The following is a 16,675-nucleotide window of genomic DNA, read 5'->3' as shown; positions in this document are numbered from 1 at the left end:
CACCTTGCAAATTGAATAAAATGTGTACAGTACTTACACCAATGAGGACGTAACGTTAATGTAACGAACCTTCAAATAAATTTCACGCATAAAGCCTAAATTTAAAATTCTTTTGCGTCTTGAAAAAATTGTCCTTGAAAATCCACGCCCATAATTCTGCTATAATTTGAAGAAATATTTTTTAAAAATCCACGCATATAATTCTGCTATGTCTTGAAGAAAAATTTCTGAAATTCGAGCCTATAATTCTGCTATATCCTGAAGAAATATTCTTTAAAAGTCAACGCATTTTTTTATTTTATTTACTATCAATATTTCAATCTTAGTTATTTAACAAAGTTTTGAGTTTTATTTTTGAGATAGCTTGAAGGAAGTTTGGGATCATTTCCTTTTTATGTATCAGAATTATATTAGTTAATTTATATTCACGAGGAAAATTCGAAAACCTTAAATAAAAATTAAATATATTAACTAAAAAAGCGTAAGCAGATTGTGACAGATTTTCATGTAATGTATTGTTACGAATATAACTTTAGATTTAAGTTAATTTAGATGAATTCCGTTAATTTAAGAATTTGAATTGTAACGTAAATTTCTACTACGCAGTTTATTTGAATAACTTCACAACAACAACCACTGTATAGATTTTTCTACATCCTTCCATTTCCTCTTTCATTTTCTATTTTGTTATTGTCGTACAATTCTTGTTAAACGTCATTCCTCTTTCTTTGTTATTCCCTCGCCTGTATATGTGTTGTTGTTATTCCTCTTTCTTTGTTATTCCCTCGCCTGTATATGTGTTGTTGTTATTGTAAGTTTGTTTACTCAAGTTTGTTGTTGTTATTGTTCACTCAGTAAGTTTGTTGTTGTTATTGTTACTCAATGTGTTTGTTGCATTGGTAGATTGTTCGTGATCTAGGTGTTACCAGATCGTCTAGAAACTTCTGTAGCGACAGGCAGGGCTCATATAAATAGAGGGAATGGAAAGGCAGTGAGTCAGTGGTGAATCAGATCGCGAATTGAAACCGTCGTGTAAAGTAAAGTGCAAAGTAAAGTTGTGTGAATAAAGTCATTGTAATAATCGTAATCTGAACGAACCCGCGTTTTATTTGGTACGAACTGTATCGGGAAATAAAACAACGACTACACGGGAATAAGTGAAGTCCAAGAACGTAACAATTGGTGTCAGAAGTGGGATTACGATAGTACTACGATGAAGTTTAAGGATCTACGAGTGGAAGACTTGAAGAAGGAGCTGAATAAATTGGAATTGTCCTCTACTGGCAACAAGGCTGAACTCCAAAAACGTCTGTTGGATGAGTTCGAGCGCCGTGGTATGAACATCGATACATATGAGTTTGACAGTAAGGATGAAGTGGATTTATCGGAAATGGGCGAATCCAACGGTGGGGAAGTCTCGTCAGTAGCTGCCAGGGGTGACGATTTCAGAGAAATGCTGGCTAAAATGTTCGAAGAGAATTCCAGAAACACGAGACGAATGTTCGAAGAGAATTCCAGAAAGTTAGATGAACTCAAGGCGGAGAATTGTAGAATGTTTGACGAGAAACTCGAGAAAATTACAGAAGTTATTGGAAGGAGAGTGGAAACCGTGGAGGTCCAAATTAAAGAGTTGGATAAGAAAGTGCAGTCGGTCGACGAGAAGATTCTGTCTGTGGATGAAAAATTTCTGGCCCACGACCACAGGTTTACGAATCTGGAGAAGAAAATGTCGGAACTGGAAATCAAAGGTGGTCCGGTCCGAGTTCCTGATAACACGCTAAAAATCAAACCTCCTGTATTCGACGGCTCTACGTCATTCAATGTTTTCAAGTTACAGTTCGAGACAGTGGCTTCTAGAAATTCGTGGAACGACAGCGACAAAGCGGTTGCACTACTTCTGGCATTGAAGGGCAGTGCTGCTGATGTTATACAGAGTATTCCTGTCGCTTCTAGAAGCAACTATGAAGATGTTATTGCTGCACTGGAACGTAAGTACGGTGGCGAACATAAACAAAACATCTACCTTATGGAATTAAGGGGAAGAGTACAGAGGGCAAACGAGACGTTACAAGACTTCGCAGCTGAGGTGGAACGTTTGGTGCTAATGGCGTATCCAGGAGAGAATCACCCGTTGCTGGACCGTATGAAAATCGAAACCTTTGTGAATGGCATACGTGACCCTGAGATTAAATGTGCAACATATGCGTCACCAAAAGCGTCATTTGCCGAAACTGTGTCGTTTGCCCTTGCCCAAGAGACGGCAAGAATAATTGTTAAGCCCCAGACCCACAAGATTCGCCAACTGGAGACCGAAGATTGCGAACCCAAATCTCTCGTTAACTCGATCAAGGACGCCATGAGGCAGGTAATAGAAGAAACAAAGTTAGCAGGGATGACTAAGCCCAGGATTAGATGCTACAACTGCGATAAAGCAGGTCATATTGCGCGCGAATGCAGAGCTAAGCGCAAACGATCCAGGTCATCGTCACCACCTCCAACGAAAGATGGTAGAAGAATGGCTCAACAGTCCACCAATGAGTCACCGTTAAACAGAATCGAGCACAGAGAAGGCGGAAAACGCGGTAATGCTGATGCCCTGTCTCGTCGGCCATGCAAGGTAGAATACAGGCACTGCTCAAAGGCCGAGTGCAACGAGAATATCGTTGATGTCCGACGATTGCAGTTTGAGTCGGGTGAAGATTGGTCGACGGAACAACGAGGGGATCCCATTCTGGGCAAAATAATTTCGGCCATAGAAACGGGCAAGCGACCTAGTCGGAAAGAAATTACCTCCGAGAGCCCTCTTTTAAAATCCTATTGGGCGCAGTGGGACAGTCTACTTATAATAGATGGTTGCCTATATCGCAAATGGGAAAGTGAGGACGGTAAATCCCACCGGAACTTGATCGTCGTCCCAGATTCTAAAATAAGAGATGTCTTGTCGGAGTTTCATGATGGGCCAAGTGGAGGACACCTTGGCATAGCAAAGACCGCTGAAAAGGTAAAGCAGAGATTTTACTGGGTCGGCTGTCAAAAATCCATTGCCGACTGGATCGCCAATTGTGAAAGGTGCATAAGAGCTAAAGGTCCAACACGGAAGAGTCGAGGCTACATGCAGCAGTATAATTCAGGAGCACCTTTTGAAAGAATCGCAATGGATGTAGCTGGACCGTTCCCAACAAGCGACTCTGGGAACCGGTATGTCTTAGTGGTCATGGATTACTTCAGTAAATGGCCAGAGGTTTATGCTATCCCAAATCAAGAAGCCAGGACAATTGTGGATGTGTTCAGCAAAAATTGGATTTGTCGCTATGGTGTTCCATCTGAGGTTCATTCCGATCAAGGTAGGAATTTTGAATCAGCGATCTTCAAGGAAATGTGTGACTCCTACGGAATCAAGAAAACCAGAACGACGCCCCTACATCCACAATCAGATGGCATGGTGGAAAGATTCAATCGCACCCTTGAAGAACATCTACGGAAAGTGGTGGACAGTGGCCAACGAGACTGGGATGAGCATATTCCAAAGTTTTTATTGGCTTATAGATCGGCCATTCATGATTCCACATCCCGGACCCCAGCCAAAGTTCTGTTCGGAAATGAATTAAAGCTACCTGGCGATTTGATATTCGGCGCTACCCCAAACGACGATGTGAACCAAGATGAAGACAGCCAAAACTCTTTTAGTAAAGTCCACGATGCAGTCCGACATCGAATAAAAATGGTTAGCAACCGCATGAAGGCAAGGTACGATCGAGCGGCAAATACCGATGGGTTTCAAGAAGGGCAACTGGTACTATTGTTCAACCCACAACGAAAGAAAGGACTATGCCCCAAATTGCAAACGCACTGGGAAGGACCCTACAAGATTGTCACGAAAATAAATGACGTCGTTTATCGCATCCAGAGGAGCGACAGTCCCAGGTCGAAGATGAAAGTTGTACATTTGGAGCGGCTGACCCCCTACGGAACGGGAACTGTGCCTATTCGGGACGAACAGGCTTAAGCGGGGGGCAATGTTACGAATATAACTTTAGATTTAAGTTAATTTAGATGAATTCCGTTAATTTAAGAATTTGAATTGTAACGTAAATTTCTACTACGCAGTTTATTTGAATAACTTCACAACAACAACCACTGTATAGATTTTTCTACATCCTTCCATTTCCTCTTTCATTTTCTATTTTGTTATTGTCGTACAATTCTTGTTAAACGTCATTCCTCTTTCTTTGTTATTCCCTCGCCTGTATATGTGTTGTTGTTATTCCTCTTTCTTTGTTATTCCCTCGCCTGTATATGTGTTGTTGTTATTGTAAGTTTGTTTACTCAAGTTTGTTGTTGTTATTGTTCACTCAGTAAGTTTGTTGTTGTTATTGTTACTCAATGTGTTTGTTGCATTGGTAGATTGTTCGTGATCTAGGTGTTACCAGATCGTCTAGAAACTTCTGTAGCGACAGGCAGGGCTCATATAAATAGAGGGAATGGAAAGGCAGTGAGTCAGTGGTGAATCAGATCGCGAATTGAAACCGTCGTGTAAAGTAAAGTGCAAAGTAAAGTTGTGTGAATAAAGTCATTGTAATAATCGTAATCTGAACGAACCCGCGTTTTATTTGGTACGAACTGTATCGGGAAATAAAACAACGACTACACGGGAATAAGTGAAGTCCAAGAACGTAACAATTGGTGTCAGAAGTGGGATTACGATAGTACTACGATGAAGTTTAAGGATCTACGAGTGGAAGACTTGAAGAAGGAGCTGAATAAATTGGAATTGTCCTCTACTGGCAACAAGGCTGAACTCCAAAAACGTCTGTTGGATGAGTTCGAGCGCCGTGGTATGAACATCGATACATATGAGTTTGACAGTAAGGATGAAGTGGATTTATCGGAAATGGGCGAATCCAACGGTGGGGAAGTCTCGTCAGTAGCTGCCAGGGGTGACGATTTCAGAGAAATGCTGGCTAAAATGTTCGAAGAGAATTCCAGAAACACGAGACGAATGTTCGAAGAGAATTCCAGAAAGTTAGATGAACTCAAGGCGGAGAATTGTAGAATGTTTGACGAGAAACTCGAGAAAATTACAGAAGTTATTGGAAGGAGAGTGGAAACCGTGGAGGTCCAAATTAAAGAGTTGGATAAGAAAGTGCAGTCGGTCGACGAGAAGATTCTGTCTGTGGATGAAAAATTTCTGGCCCACGACCACAGGTTTACGAATCTGGAGAAGAAAATGTCGGAACTGGAAATCAAAGGTGGTCCGGTCCGAGTTCCTGATAACACGCTAAAAATCAAACCTCCTGTATTCGACGGCTCTACGTCATTCAATGTTTTCAAGTTACAGTTCGAGACAGTGGCTTCTAGAAATTCGTGGAACGACAGCGACAAAGCGGTTGCACTACTTCTGGCATTGAAGGGCAGTGCTGCTGATGTTATACAGAGTATTCCTGTCGCTTCTAGAAGCAACTATGAAGATGTTATTGCTGCACTGGAACGTAAGTACGGTGGCGAACATAAACAAAACATCTACCTTATGGAATTAAGGGGAAGAGTACAGAGGGCAAACGAGACGTTACAAGACTTCGCAGCTGAGGTGGAACGTTTGGTGCTAATGGCGTATCCAGGAGAGAATCACCCGTTGCTGGACCGTATGAAAATCGAAACCTTTGTGAATGGCATACGTGACCCTGAGATTAAATGTGCAACATATGCGTCACCAAAAGCGTCATTTGCCGAAACTGTGTCGTTTGCCCTTGCCCAAGAGACGGCAAGAATAATTGTTAAGCCCCAGACCCACAAGATTCGCCAACTGGAGACCGAAGATTGCGAACCCAAATCTCTCGTTAACTCGATCAAGGACGCCATGAGGCAGGTAATAGAAGAAACAAAGTTAGCAGGGATGACTAAGCCCAGGATTAGATGCTACAACTGCGATAAAGCAGGTCATATTGCGCGCGAATGCAGAGCTAAGCGCAAACGATCCAGGTCATCATCACCACCTCCAACGAAAGATGGTAGAAGAATGGCTCAACAGTCCACCAATGAGTCACCGTTAAACAGAATCGAGCACAGAGAAGGCGGAAAACGCGGTAATGCTGATGCCCTGTCTCGTCGGCCATGCAAGGTAGAATACAGGCACTGCTCAAAGGCCGAGTGCAACGAGAATATCGTTGATGTCCGACGATTGCAGTTTGAGTCGGGTGAAGATTGGTCGACGGAACAACGAGGGGATCCCATTCTGGGCAAAATAATTTCGGCCATAGAAACGGGCAAGCGACCTAGTCGGAAAGAAATTACCTCCGAGAGCCCTCTTTTAAAATCCTATTGGGCGCAGTGGGACAGTCTACTTATAATAGATGGTTGCCTATATCGCAAATGGGAAAGTGAGGACGGTAAATCCCACCGGAACTTGATCGTCGTCCCAGATTCTAAAATAAGAGATGTCTTGTCGGAGTTTCATGATGGGCCAAGTGGAGGACACCTTGGCATAGCAAAGACCGCTGAAAAGGTAAAGCAGAGATTTTACTGGGTCGGCTGTCAAAAATCCATTGCCGACTGGATCGCCAATTGTGAAAGGTGCATAAGAGCTAAAGGTCCAACACGGAAGAGTCGAGGCTACATGCAGCAGTATAATTCAGGAGCACCTTTTGAAAGAATCGCAATGGATGTAGCTGGACCGTTCCCAACAAGCGACTCTGGGAACCGGTATGTCTTAGTGGTCATGGATTACTTCAGTAAATGGCCAGAGGTTTATGCTATCCCAAATCAAGAAGCCAGGACAATTGTGGATGTGTTCAGCAAAAATTGGATTTGTCGCTATGGTGTTCCATCTGAGGTTCATTCCGATCAAGGTAGGAATTTTGAATCAGCGATCTTCAAGGAAATGTGTGACTCCTACGGAATCAAGAAAACCAGAACGACGCCCCTACATCCACAATCAGATGGCATGGTGGAAAGATTCAATCGCACCCTTGAAGAACATCTACGGAAAGTGGTGGACAGTGGCCAACGAGACTGGGATGAGCATATTCCAAAGTTTTTATTGGCTTATAGATCGGCCATTCATGATTCCACATCCCGGACCCCAGCCAAAGTTCTGTTCGGAAATGAATTAAAGCTACCTGGCGATTTGATATTCGGCGCTACCCCAAACGACGATGTGAACCAAGATGAAGACAGCCAAAACTCTTTTAGTAAAGTCCACGATGCAGTCCGACATCGAATAAAAATGGTTAGCAACCGCATGAAGGCAAGGTACGATCGAGCGGCAAATACCGATGGGTTTCAAGAAGGGCAACTGGTACTATTGTTCAACCCACAACGAAAGAAAGGACTATGCCCCAAATTGCAAACGCACTGGGAAGGACCCTACAAGATTGTCACGAAAATAAATGACGTCGTTTATCGCATCCAGAGGAGCGACAGTCCCAGGTCGAAGATGAAAGTTGTACATTTGGAGCGGCTGACCCCCTACGGAACGGGAACTGTGCCTATTCGGGACGAACAGGCTTAAGCGGGGGGCAATGTTACGAATATAACTTTAGATTTAAGTTAATTTAGATGAATTCCGTTAATTTAAGAATTTGAATTGTAACGTAAATTTCTACTACGCAGTTTATTTGAATAACTTCACAACAACAACCACTGTATAGATTTTTCTACATCCTTCCATTTCCTCTTTCATTTTCTATTTTGTTATTGTCGTACAATTCTTGTTAAACGTCATTCCTCTTTCTTTGTTATTCCCTCGCCTGTATATGTGTTGTTGTTATTCCTCTTTCTTTGTTATTCCCTCGCCTGTATATGTGTTGTTGTTATTGTAAGTTTGTTTACTCAAGTTTGTTGTTGTTATTGTTCACTCAGTAAGTTTGTTGTTGTTATTGTTACTCAATGTGTTTGTTGCATTGGTAGATTGTTCGTGATCTAGGTGTTACCAGATCGTCTAGAAACTTCTGTAGCGACAGGCAGGGCTCATATAAATAGAGGGAATGGAAAGGCAGTGAGTCAGTGGTGAATCAGATCGCGAATTGAAACCGTCGTGTAAAGTAAAGTGCAAAGTAAAGTTGTGTGAATAAAGTCATTGTAATAATCGTAATCTGAACGAACCCGCGTTTTATTTGGTACGAACTGTATCGGGAAATAAAACAACGACTACACGGGAATAAGTGAAGTCCAAGAACGTAACAGTATTATTAATTCCGTTAATGTCTGGTGCCTTAGAATTTTTCAGATTTTTAATGTAAAAAATTACCTCTTCAAGAGATTTTTGAATATTGTGGTCATGACTCTCAGAGGTCTCTTGTTGAAGTTATAATAACATAATTTACATTACTTTCCACGGAACTTAGATCATTTTTGTTAATTAGATGAGACTTTTCAAAATGGTTTGCGATTATATCTGCTTTATCTTCATTGTGGACCTTTGATTCGCTTTGTTTTTTCCAAAAATGTTTACTACCTACATTTAGTTTTGATAAACATTTAGACCAGTGTTCATTCCTCAATGTATTGATGAGTGCTGAAATAAGTTTGTTCAGTTCTATTATATTAGCTTTATTTGTACATTTTAAATTACTGTCATTGCATCTTTTAAAATTCGTTTATATCTATTTCTGTTACCAATCATCCTACATCGGCCCTTTATTACAAAGTGATCATGGTACAATTATAAAAGGTAACAGCAAATCCCAGCTGATTTGATTCCAACGTTATACTAGTGTCAATATGAATTTGACAAATTATGTTTTTAAAAATCACCCAACAGGAAAATTGGAAACGCATACAATTTAAAATAGTTCTTTATTAAATGTGCTCCTGTATTCAATTTACTCAATCTGCCAGCTGGGAAAGTTTGAGGAAGCAAATCTTTCTTCAAGGAATAACTCGCTATTCCCAGCATTTTCATATGTGTTACACATATATATGGCAATGGCTCAATTATAGGAAAGATGTGGAATAGATAGAAATATAAATTTGATAGGTTTTCATTCATATTTTTCAATTTTTATTTTGAGGATTCTAAAATATTTCATTTTCAAAATAAAAATAATTTGATGATAATTTGTTTGTTTGTTTACATTTTTCTGTCAAATGAGTTGACACTAGTAGAACTTACAACAACAAATTTCCATGTGGTTGTTGTATCGTTTTTTGTACAACAACACTTGCTGTTACCTTCTATTATTATACCATGCAAAGTGATTAGAATATTTTAACTTCTGAGGTATTGTATCCACTGAAGCTAACTACAAAAAACATACAAATTCACAAATAGTTGCATCGATATTAAGGAGTGATAATTCATTACAATTTATTTCAAGTGCAGTTAATTTAATGTCTACAGAACGTTTAAAATCGTCCCAGTTTGCGTTTTTAAAATCTAGATATGTTTTGTACTCTCTATCGCTTCTTCATTAATGACAAAAGGGTAAATGGTCCGAGTACAGTTCATATGGGTGAGTCCGTAAGTCAGTGAATGAAAAAAGGTCAATTGTAGAAGGTCTTCTATACATTAAATTTTGAGGAAATCTAGTTGGACTATAAGGGTAAAAAATATAATAGCTTTAAGCATTTTGGTGATTGAACAATGCATTTCCTGCAGCATCGGATGAATGGCAGTTCCAGCTGGTGTGATGTGCGTTGATTCGTCCAGGATGATGTAATAATCTCCAGATCGTTTATAAAGTCGGATGTGTATCGTGGACAATACGAAGAGATAAATTTTGTTTGTTTGTTGAAAAATATACTGAAATACATATATTTTCAATAGTTTTTGTTGGAATTTTTTAAGTTTTTCTTTGTGCAATTGAAACATTTATATGGCGCTGGATGATCATGTGGTGTTTTGTTTACTTGACAATTTGAGACATCATGTTCGCCACTACATGCAGTACAGGGATGCAAAAGTTGGTACAATTGTACTAATTTTAGCACTATTTGGAAGTCAAAAATACAATAGCACCCCAATGACATATTTAGCACTATTTCTAAATTGTATCAAATTATTCTCACTTAAAAGTATTATAAGTGCTTTAAGATACAACATGGAATGAGTCGCCATCCCCCGCTGTCGTTACGATTGGATGAATTTACCATAGTTTAAGCGTAGTGTCCTATGGCACTTCAAAATTCAGTATTCCCGATCAGATTGATAAATTCAAATACCAAAGGAAAACCATGGTAGTTTCTAATTTCCACGAGTCGACCTGATGGCCCCATGTTGTCCAGGGCCACAAAAGTTTGCAGAGGGGTTGAGGAACACCTAAATAAGATCCCAATAAAAAATAACTAAAAAAGCTTAACCCATTCGAAAGCTATAACGAATTTACTATGATTGTTTTAGATAGATTATCATTTAAGCATGGATTTGAATATATATTATTTTCATGTATATATAATTTTGAGTTCCTACATCTAGACCAGGTCCGTATAGACTAATTCAAAACAAAAAACCTCTCGATAGTCCAATTTGTTTATGAGTTACAGAACTATCTTTGGTTGGGTACAAATGTACCACGGTTATTGATATACGTATATTTTTTTTTTGGTTATCGACCGTAGGGTTAAATACTCAACAACTTGATGGCTTTCACGTCAAGAAGTTATAGAAGCAATTTTGGCGCAGTGGGAATCACTTCAATATCATTTTACACTCAATGATTTCGAAGCTGATTCCCAAAAGTTAAGGCTCAATTCTATTATTTCAGAATTTTCAAACGCTTTTTACTGTTATTTTTGTTCTTACAGTATGTACACAAATTATAAATAATTATTAAAAATGCAGTCTGAGGATGTCAGTATGTATGTAGAAATTATTAAGTCTTTCAAAAACGACAATATATGCACTTATTGGTCAAAGGTGGCTAAAGTAAAAAAATGAACTAAACGAAGATATGTTTCCTTATATATCACAAATTTTTAGATGTGTTCAGGTGTTATTTTTGAGGTGTTTTTAAGTGTTCATCTTATCTATGTGTATATAAAAATGAATACTTTATGTATGTTTTTATTAATTGTTAATAACAATAAAAAATTTGATAAAAAATATATAAAAAGTACAATCGGACTGATAAAAGTACACTTTTTTTTGAAAGCCAGTACAATTTGAATAAATTCATTTCGCATCCCTGATGCAGTACAAATATTTGTTTGAAAACAATTTTTGAGCAGTGTCCGTACATTGTGCATTTGGAACTTTTGTTATCTTCAAGGGTTTTCGCCAATGTACCACGAGACAGCACAAACTTCTAATTTTCAAAACATGAGATTTTGTGTTATTTATCTATCCAATTCGACCATATATATAACGTCGTCAATAGAAGATCGTGATGTATGCATTTCTGTAAGAATCACTGGCTAAAATCTACGCATATAATTCTGCTATGTCTTGAAGAAAAATTCACCGATCAGAGATCACTAAAATGACTGTCAGCTGTCAGAACAAATTAGCACAGCTGACTATCCGATTAACTGTCAACGTTCATGGTTTCTATTTGAATTCGACGTGTAATGTTGCCAACCATGAAAAATATAACTAGATTAAATTTGACAGATGGTCGAATAATAAACAGATGTTTTTGTTTTGATATATCTTCTCAATGAACTGGAGATTAAAAATAATTATTTGCCGTAATCGTATAAGAAACCCTTTCGACAAAATATGTTGCAAAATGTATTGCCCCCATTATATCATTTTGGCAGTCGCCACTTTAGCATTAGCACATATAACTCTAATAAAACTCTAACGGCATTTACATTAGAACTTTTTTACCAGGTTAACCTTTTTATGTGGATTTATTTGACATATACACAAGGGAATTGACAATTTAAACCCTCTGGGTTAACGAAATCCAGTACAATGTAAAAGTACTATAATAGACTTGGAAATATTCCTTATGAATTAATTTTTTAAATATCATTTTAAATCCCAAATACTATCCTTTTTTTGGCCACACATGAACATGATTAACATAACAACATCACTTGCTATTGTTATCTGAGACAACTAATTTTCATTAAAATTTATGAATGCAATTAACATTTATATTTTCTTTAATGTGCCTATTATTATATATGAAAATTGCAATAAATGTTTTTTTTTTTGCGATAAGGCAAAACAAGCAAACACCTTATCTATTAACGAGTATTGTTATTATTATTGATTTCTATTAAATATTTAAAAGTCATCTTGAACAAAAGACAACAATAAAAAATAACATGTGTCTTTTCACGCATTAAACAAATAATAGTTTTTGTTGTTGTTTTTGCCATGAAAATTATTAATTAATTATGTTGAGTCATAATTAATTAGCATTTATTACATGCAAAAATATTTTCAATTATCAACCTACTTTTTTCAGGAAATGTTTTTCGCAAATGATTAGCGTGGTAATTTTCCAGCAATTTTACATGCACACGTTTGAAGAGTATGCTATTATTGGCGGTACTTTTATTTTAATTAGTATAAGTTCTTCCAGTATTTATTACTGGAAAATAGTTCAAGATGTTGTAAGCCATGCTTTGACATTTATTTCACATACATATATGCAAATAGATTCATTATATCACAATAAACAGGTGCTCCATTTAGCGCAGCTGACTATCCCGTTAACTGTCAAAGTTCATCATTTCTACTTGAGCTCGACATGCAATGTTGCCAACCATGAGAAATAGTACTAGACGACATTTGACAGATGTCGAATAAAAAATAGATGTTTCAATTTTGATACATCTCTCTATTACTGCGTCAATAAATGTACAATTTTTCACATTTGACATTTAACAGCTGATCAAAATATATTCATTTCTAATAAATTCCAGTAAATAATCGTACATTTTCAATAAGGCATCTGTTAAATATTTTAGTTAAATTCACTGTCTTTCAAATTTTGTTTATGTTTTACTTGATTTCTTATTGTTTTGTTGTTTATACATAGATAATTATTACACAGTTAATTTCCCAAAATCTCAAATTATTTAAAAGACGCAAAAAGAAATAAAATTAAAATTTTGCATTTGGTTTTGCAAGAATTTTGATGCATACGTCACGAAAAATATTTTACGTTTTTACAATTAATTTTTTTTAATAATGCGGTTTATTTAAAATTTCAACAGAAAAGCTTTATCAAGATTTTACAATTTTTTTAGGGAACTGATGAAGATCATTGGCGAGATCCGAAACTATTGTCTTCCCTGCCTCACCACTCGGCGGACAATGCCATACATTCCCCACTAATAAATAGTTGTTTTTTTTTTATAAAAAAAAAAACAACAAACTGGGATTCAGCCTGACTATTTTGCAAAAACCAAGGTGTATTTAATAAGGTGTATGCATCAGATACAACAACAAATATTTTACAAAAACAACATTGTTGTTATAGAAATTAAATTGTCATTCTGACAATCAGTTTTTGACAAAAATAACCAAAAACAATTATTAATTTATTTTTGTCAAGAAATATTCTTTGAGGAATAATTAATGAATTTGTGTATTCTTGGGTTATTGGCGGTTTTAGGTCAATGAAAAATAAAGTTTAAGACCTGGTCGCGATTAATTTTAAGTTTCCCACATGCAGCCCATGGCTCCTTGTGATGTCGTTTATATTGTGAATTACAATCTATTTTTCTATGGAGTAGTGTCTTTCAATTTTGTTGCCTTCTTTAAGAAAATTGAGCGACATAAATCCCTGGCAAAGACTAAATCACCGTATAATATCTTTCCATAGGCGTATTTAACCTTCGCCGAGAATTGTAAAAAGCACCAATGGACCGATTCCAATAGGCTAACACAATCTCCTCCATTTCATGAGTAACAGGAATTTATGGACAGATTTCCACACATAACGTAAAATATGTGGACCATTCGACGAACGGAGTTATAAATTGAATTTTTATTATTAAAAAAGACTAAATTTAAGGGCCATTTTTGAAATCGAAATGTAATATTTAAAATGTTTTTGACAATTTACTTTACAAACAATGAAGAAAAAAGTTTAAAACAATATGATTGTCACACCTTATTAAATACACCTTGGCTAAAACAAAATACAAATGGTACCCAAATAACCTGCCAACACTCATGGTACAATTATAAAATGTAACAGCAAATCCCAGCTGATTTGATTCCAACGTAATACTAGTGTCAATATGAATTTGACAAATTATGTTTTTAAAAACCACCCAACAGGAAAATTGGGAACGCATACAATTTGAAATTGTTCTTTATTAATGTGCTCTCGTATTCAATTTACTCAATCTGCCTGCTGGGAAAGCATTGTCATATGTGTTACACATATATATATGACAATGGCTCAATTAAAGGAAAGATGTGGAAGCGATAGAAATATAAATTTGATAGATTTTCATTCATGTTTTTCAATTTTTATTTTGAGGATTCGAAAATATTCCATTTTCAAAATAAAAATAATTTGATGCTAATTTGTTTGTTTGTTTACATTTTTCTGTCAAATGAGTTGACACTAGTAGATCTTACAACAACAAATTTCCATGTGGTTGTTGTATCGTTTTTTGTACAACAACACTTGCTGTTACCTTTTATTATTATAGTCCTGATTTATATTAGTCATGATTTAGATTAGGCGAGTTTACTTGCGGCAAGTCTTTGTTTGTAGCAGAGAGGGGCAAGGGGAATAGAAATGAAAAAAATTGCTTGTACCGAGAATTTTCTGGCAATTCGTTTTGTGTATTTCGTATTTGTTGACATTTTATATATATTTAAATGTGAAAAAACAACAAATAGAAAAATATTTTGGAAACCGAATTGCCTTGTATAGAAACATGAAGCAAGTTCAAAATAGAACGACAAGAATTGCCACAAGTAAACTCGCCTAATCTAAATCAAGACTTAGGCGAGTTTACTTGCGGCAATTTTTATCGTTCTCTTTTGAACTTGCTCCATGCGTCTATACAAGGCAATTCGGTTTCCAAAATATTTTTTTATTTGTTGTTTTTTCACATTTAAATATATATGAAATGTCAACAAATACGAAATACACAAAACGAATTGCCAGAAAATTGTCGGTACGAGCAATTTTTTTTTTTTTTTTTCATTTCTATACCCCTTTCCCCTCTCTCCTTCAAACAAAGACTTGCCGCAAGTAAACTCGCCTAATCTAAATCAAGACATACCCATGGTATAATAATAAAAGGTAACAGCAAGTGTTGTTGTACAAAAAACGATACAACAACCACATGGAAATTTGTTGTTGTAAGATCTACTAGTGTCAACTCATTTGACAGAAAAATGTAAACAAACAAATTATCATCAAATTATTTTTATTTTGAAAATGGCATATTTTCGAATCCTCAAAATAAAAATTGAAAAACATGAATGAAAATCTATCAAATTTATATTTCTATCGCTTCCACATCTTTCCTTTAATTGAACCATTGCCATATATATGTGTAACACATATGACAATGCTGGGAATAGCGAGTAATTCCTCCAAGAAAGATTTGCTTCCTCAAACTTTCCCAGCAGGCAGATTAAGTAAATTGAATACGGGAGCACATTAATAAAGAACAATTTCAAATTGTATGCGTTCCCAATTTTCCTGTTGGGTGATTTTTAAAAACATAATTTGTCAAATTCATATTGACACTAGTATTACGTTGGAATCAAATCAGCTGGGATTTGCTGTTACCTTTTATAATTGTACCATGGACATACCATGGCCAACACTACTGAAATTTTACAATAGTTCCGTTCCAGAACCTAAAAAATTCTACTTATTTTACATTTTTTACAACTTTTTACTCGAAACCCGTTCCTCAACCCACAAAACTGGTAAAACATTGACTCAAATTTAAGAGAGCACAAAACAAAATGCCGTTCTCTTTGTAAACTTTTTACTCGAGAAATTTGGTCGAGTAAAAATGGTAAACAGGAATGCCTACTTCTGATTGGCTGTTATGTTGATTTTGAAGTATTGCCATCTAATTTTGGCATATTTACTAGATTTGCGTTCCCGAACTTTTCAAATTATTTTGTACTCTTTTACTAGATTTACTATTAAAAAAGTACTGGAACAGACAAAATTTTTTTTATTATTTTAAAGAAGGGTTTAGACTATGCACAATGGGATAAAATGCAGATCTTGCATACAAAACATAAATAATTTTTTATTGTGTATTTATCCATTATTTCGAAAAGAAAGATGATTTTACTTCATATACGAATATACAGTATTTTTCGGTTAATAGACCCTACAGTTAATTGGTTTCCATGCTTAATTGAACCATATGATGGGGCAAAAAATATTTCATAGGAAAATACATGTAAATTTTCTCGGGTAATTAAACCCTGTTAATTGATTTTCCCGCTTAATTGGTTCAAATTTTATTAATCAAAAATAAATTCCTTTTACCTTTCACCGGTTAATTGCATAATAATAATTGAAAAATAATCTGCCATTTTTTACATACATATTTGCCATAATTTGTGAAAAAGACTAGGCGGCATCTCTACTAATTCCAAACATATGTTTATTGCTAAGGAAAAACTGCGAGAAATAATTAGTTGTTCCAATTATACGTGATTACTGCAATTGAACAAACTATTCAATTAAGCGGGTTCGGATATTTGGTTCCTCGGTTAATTGAACAAAAATTTGTGCAAATTTTGATGTGCAATTAACAGAAAAATACTGTATTTGGTAAATTT

This window comes from Musca vetustissima, unplaced genomic scaffold (assembly GCF_032173495.1).
Source record: "Musca vetustissima isolate MV318-11 ecotype Yass unplaced genomic scaffold, APGP_CSIRO_Mvet_v1 utg28269, whole genome shotgun sequence".
Taxonomy (NCBI): Eukaryota; Metazoa; Arthropoda; class Insecta; order Diptera; family Muscidae; genus Musca; species Musca vetustissima.
The sequence above is the reverse complement of the archived record's forward strand: the minus strand, read 5'-3'. Positions refer to the sequence as shown.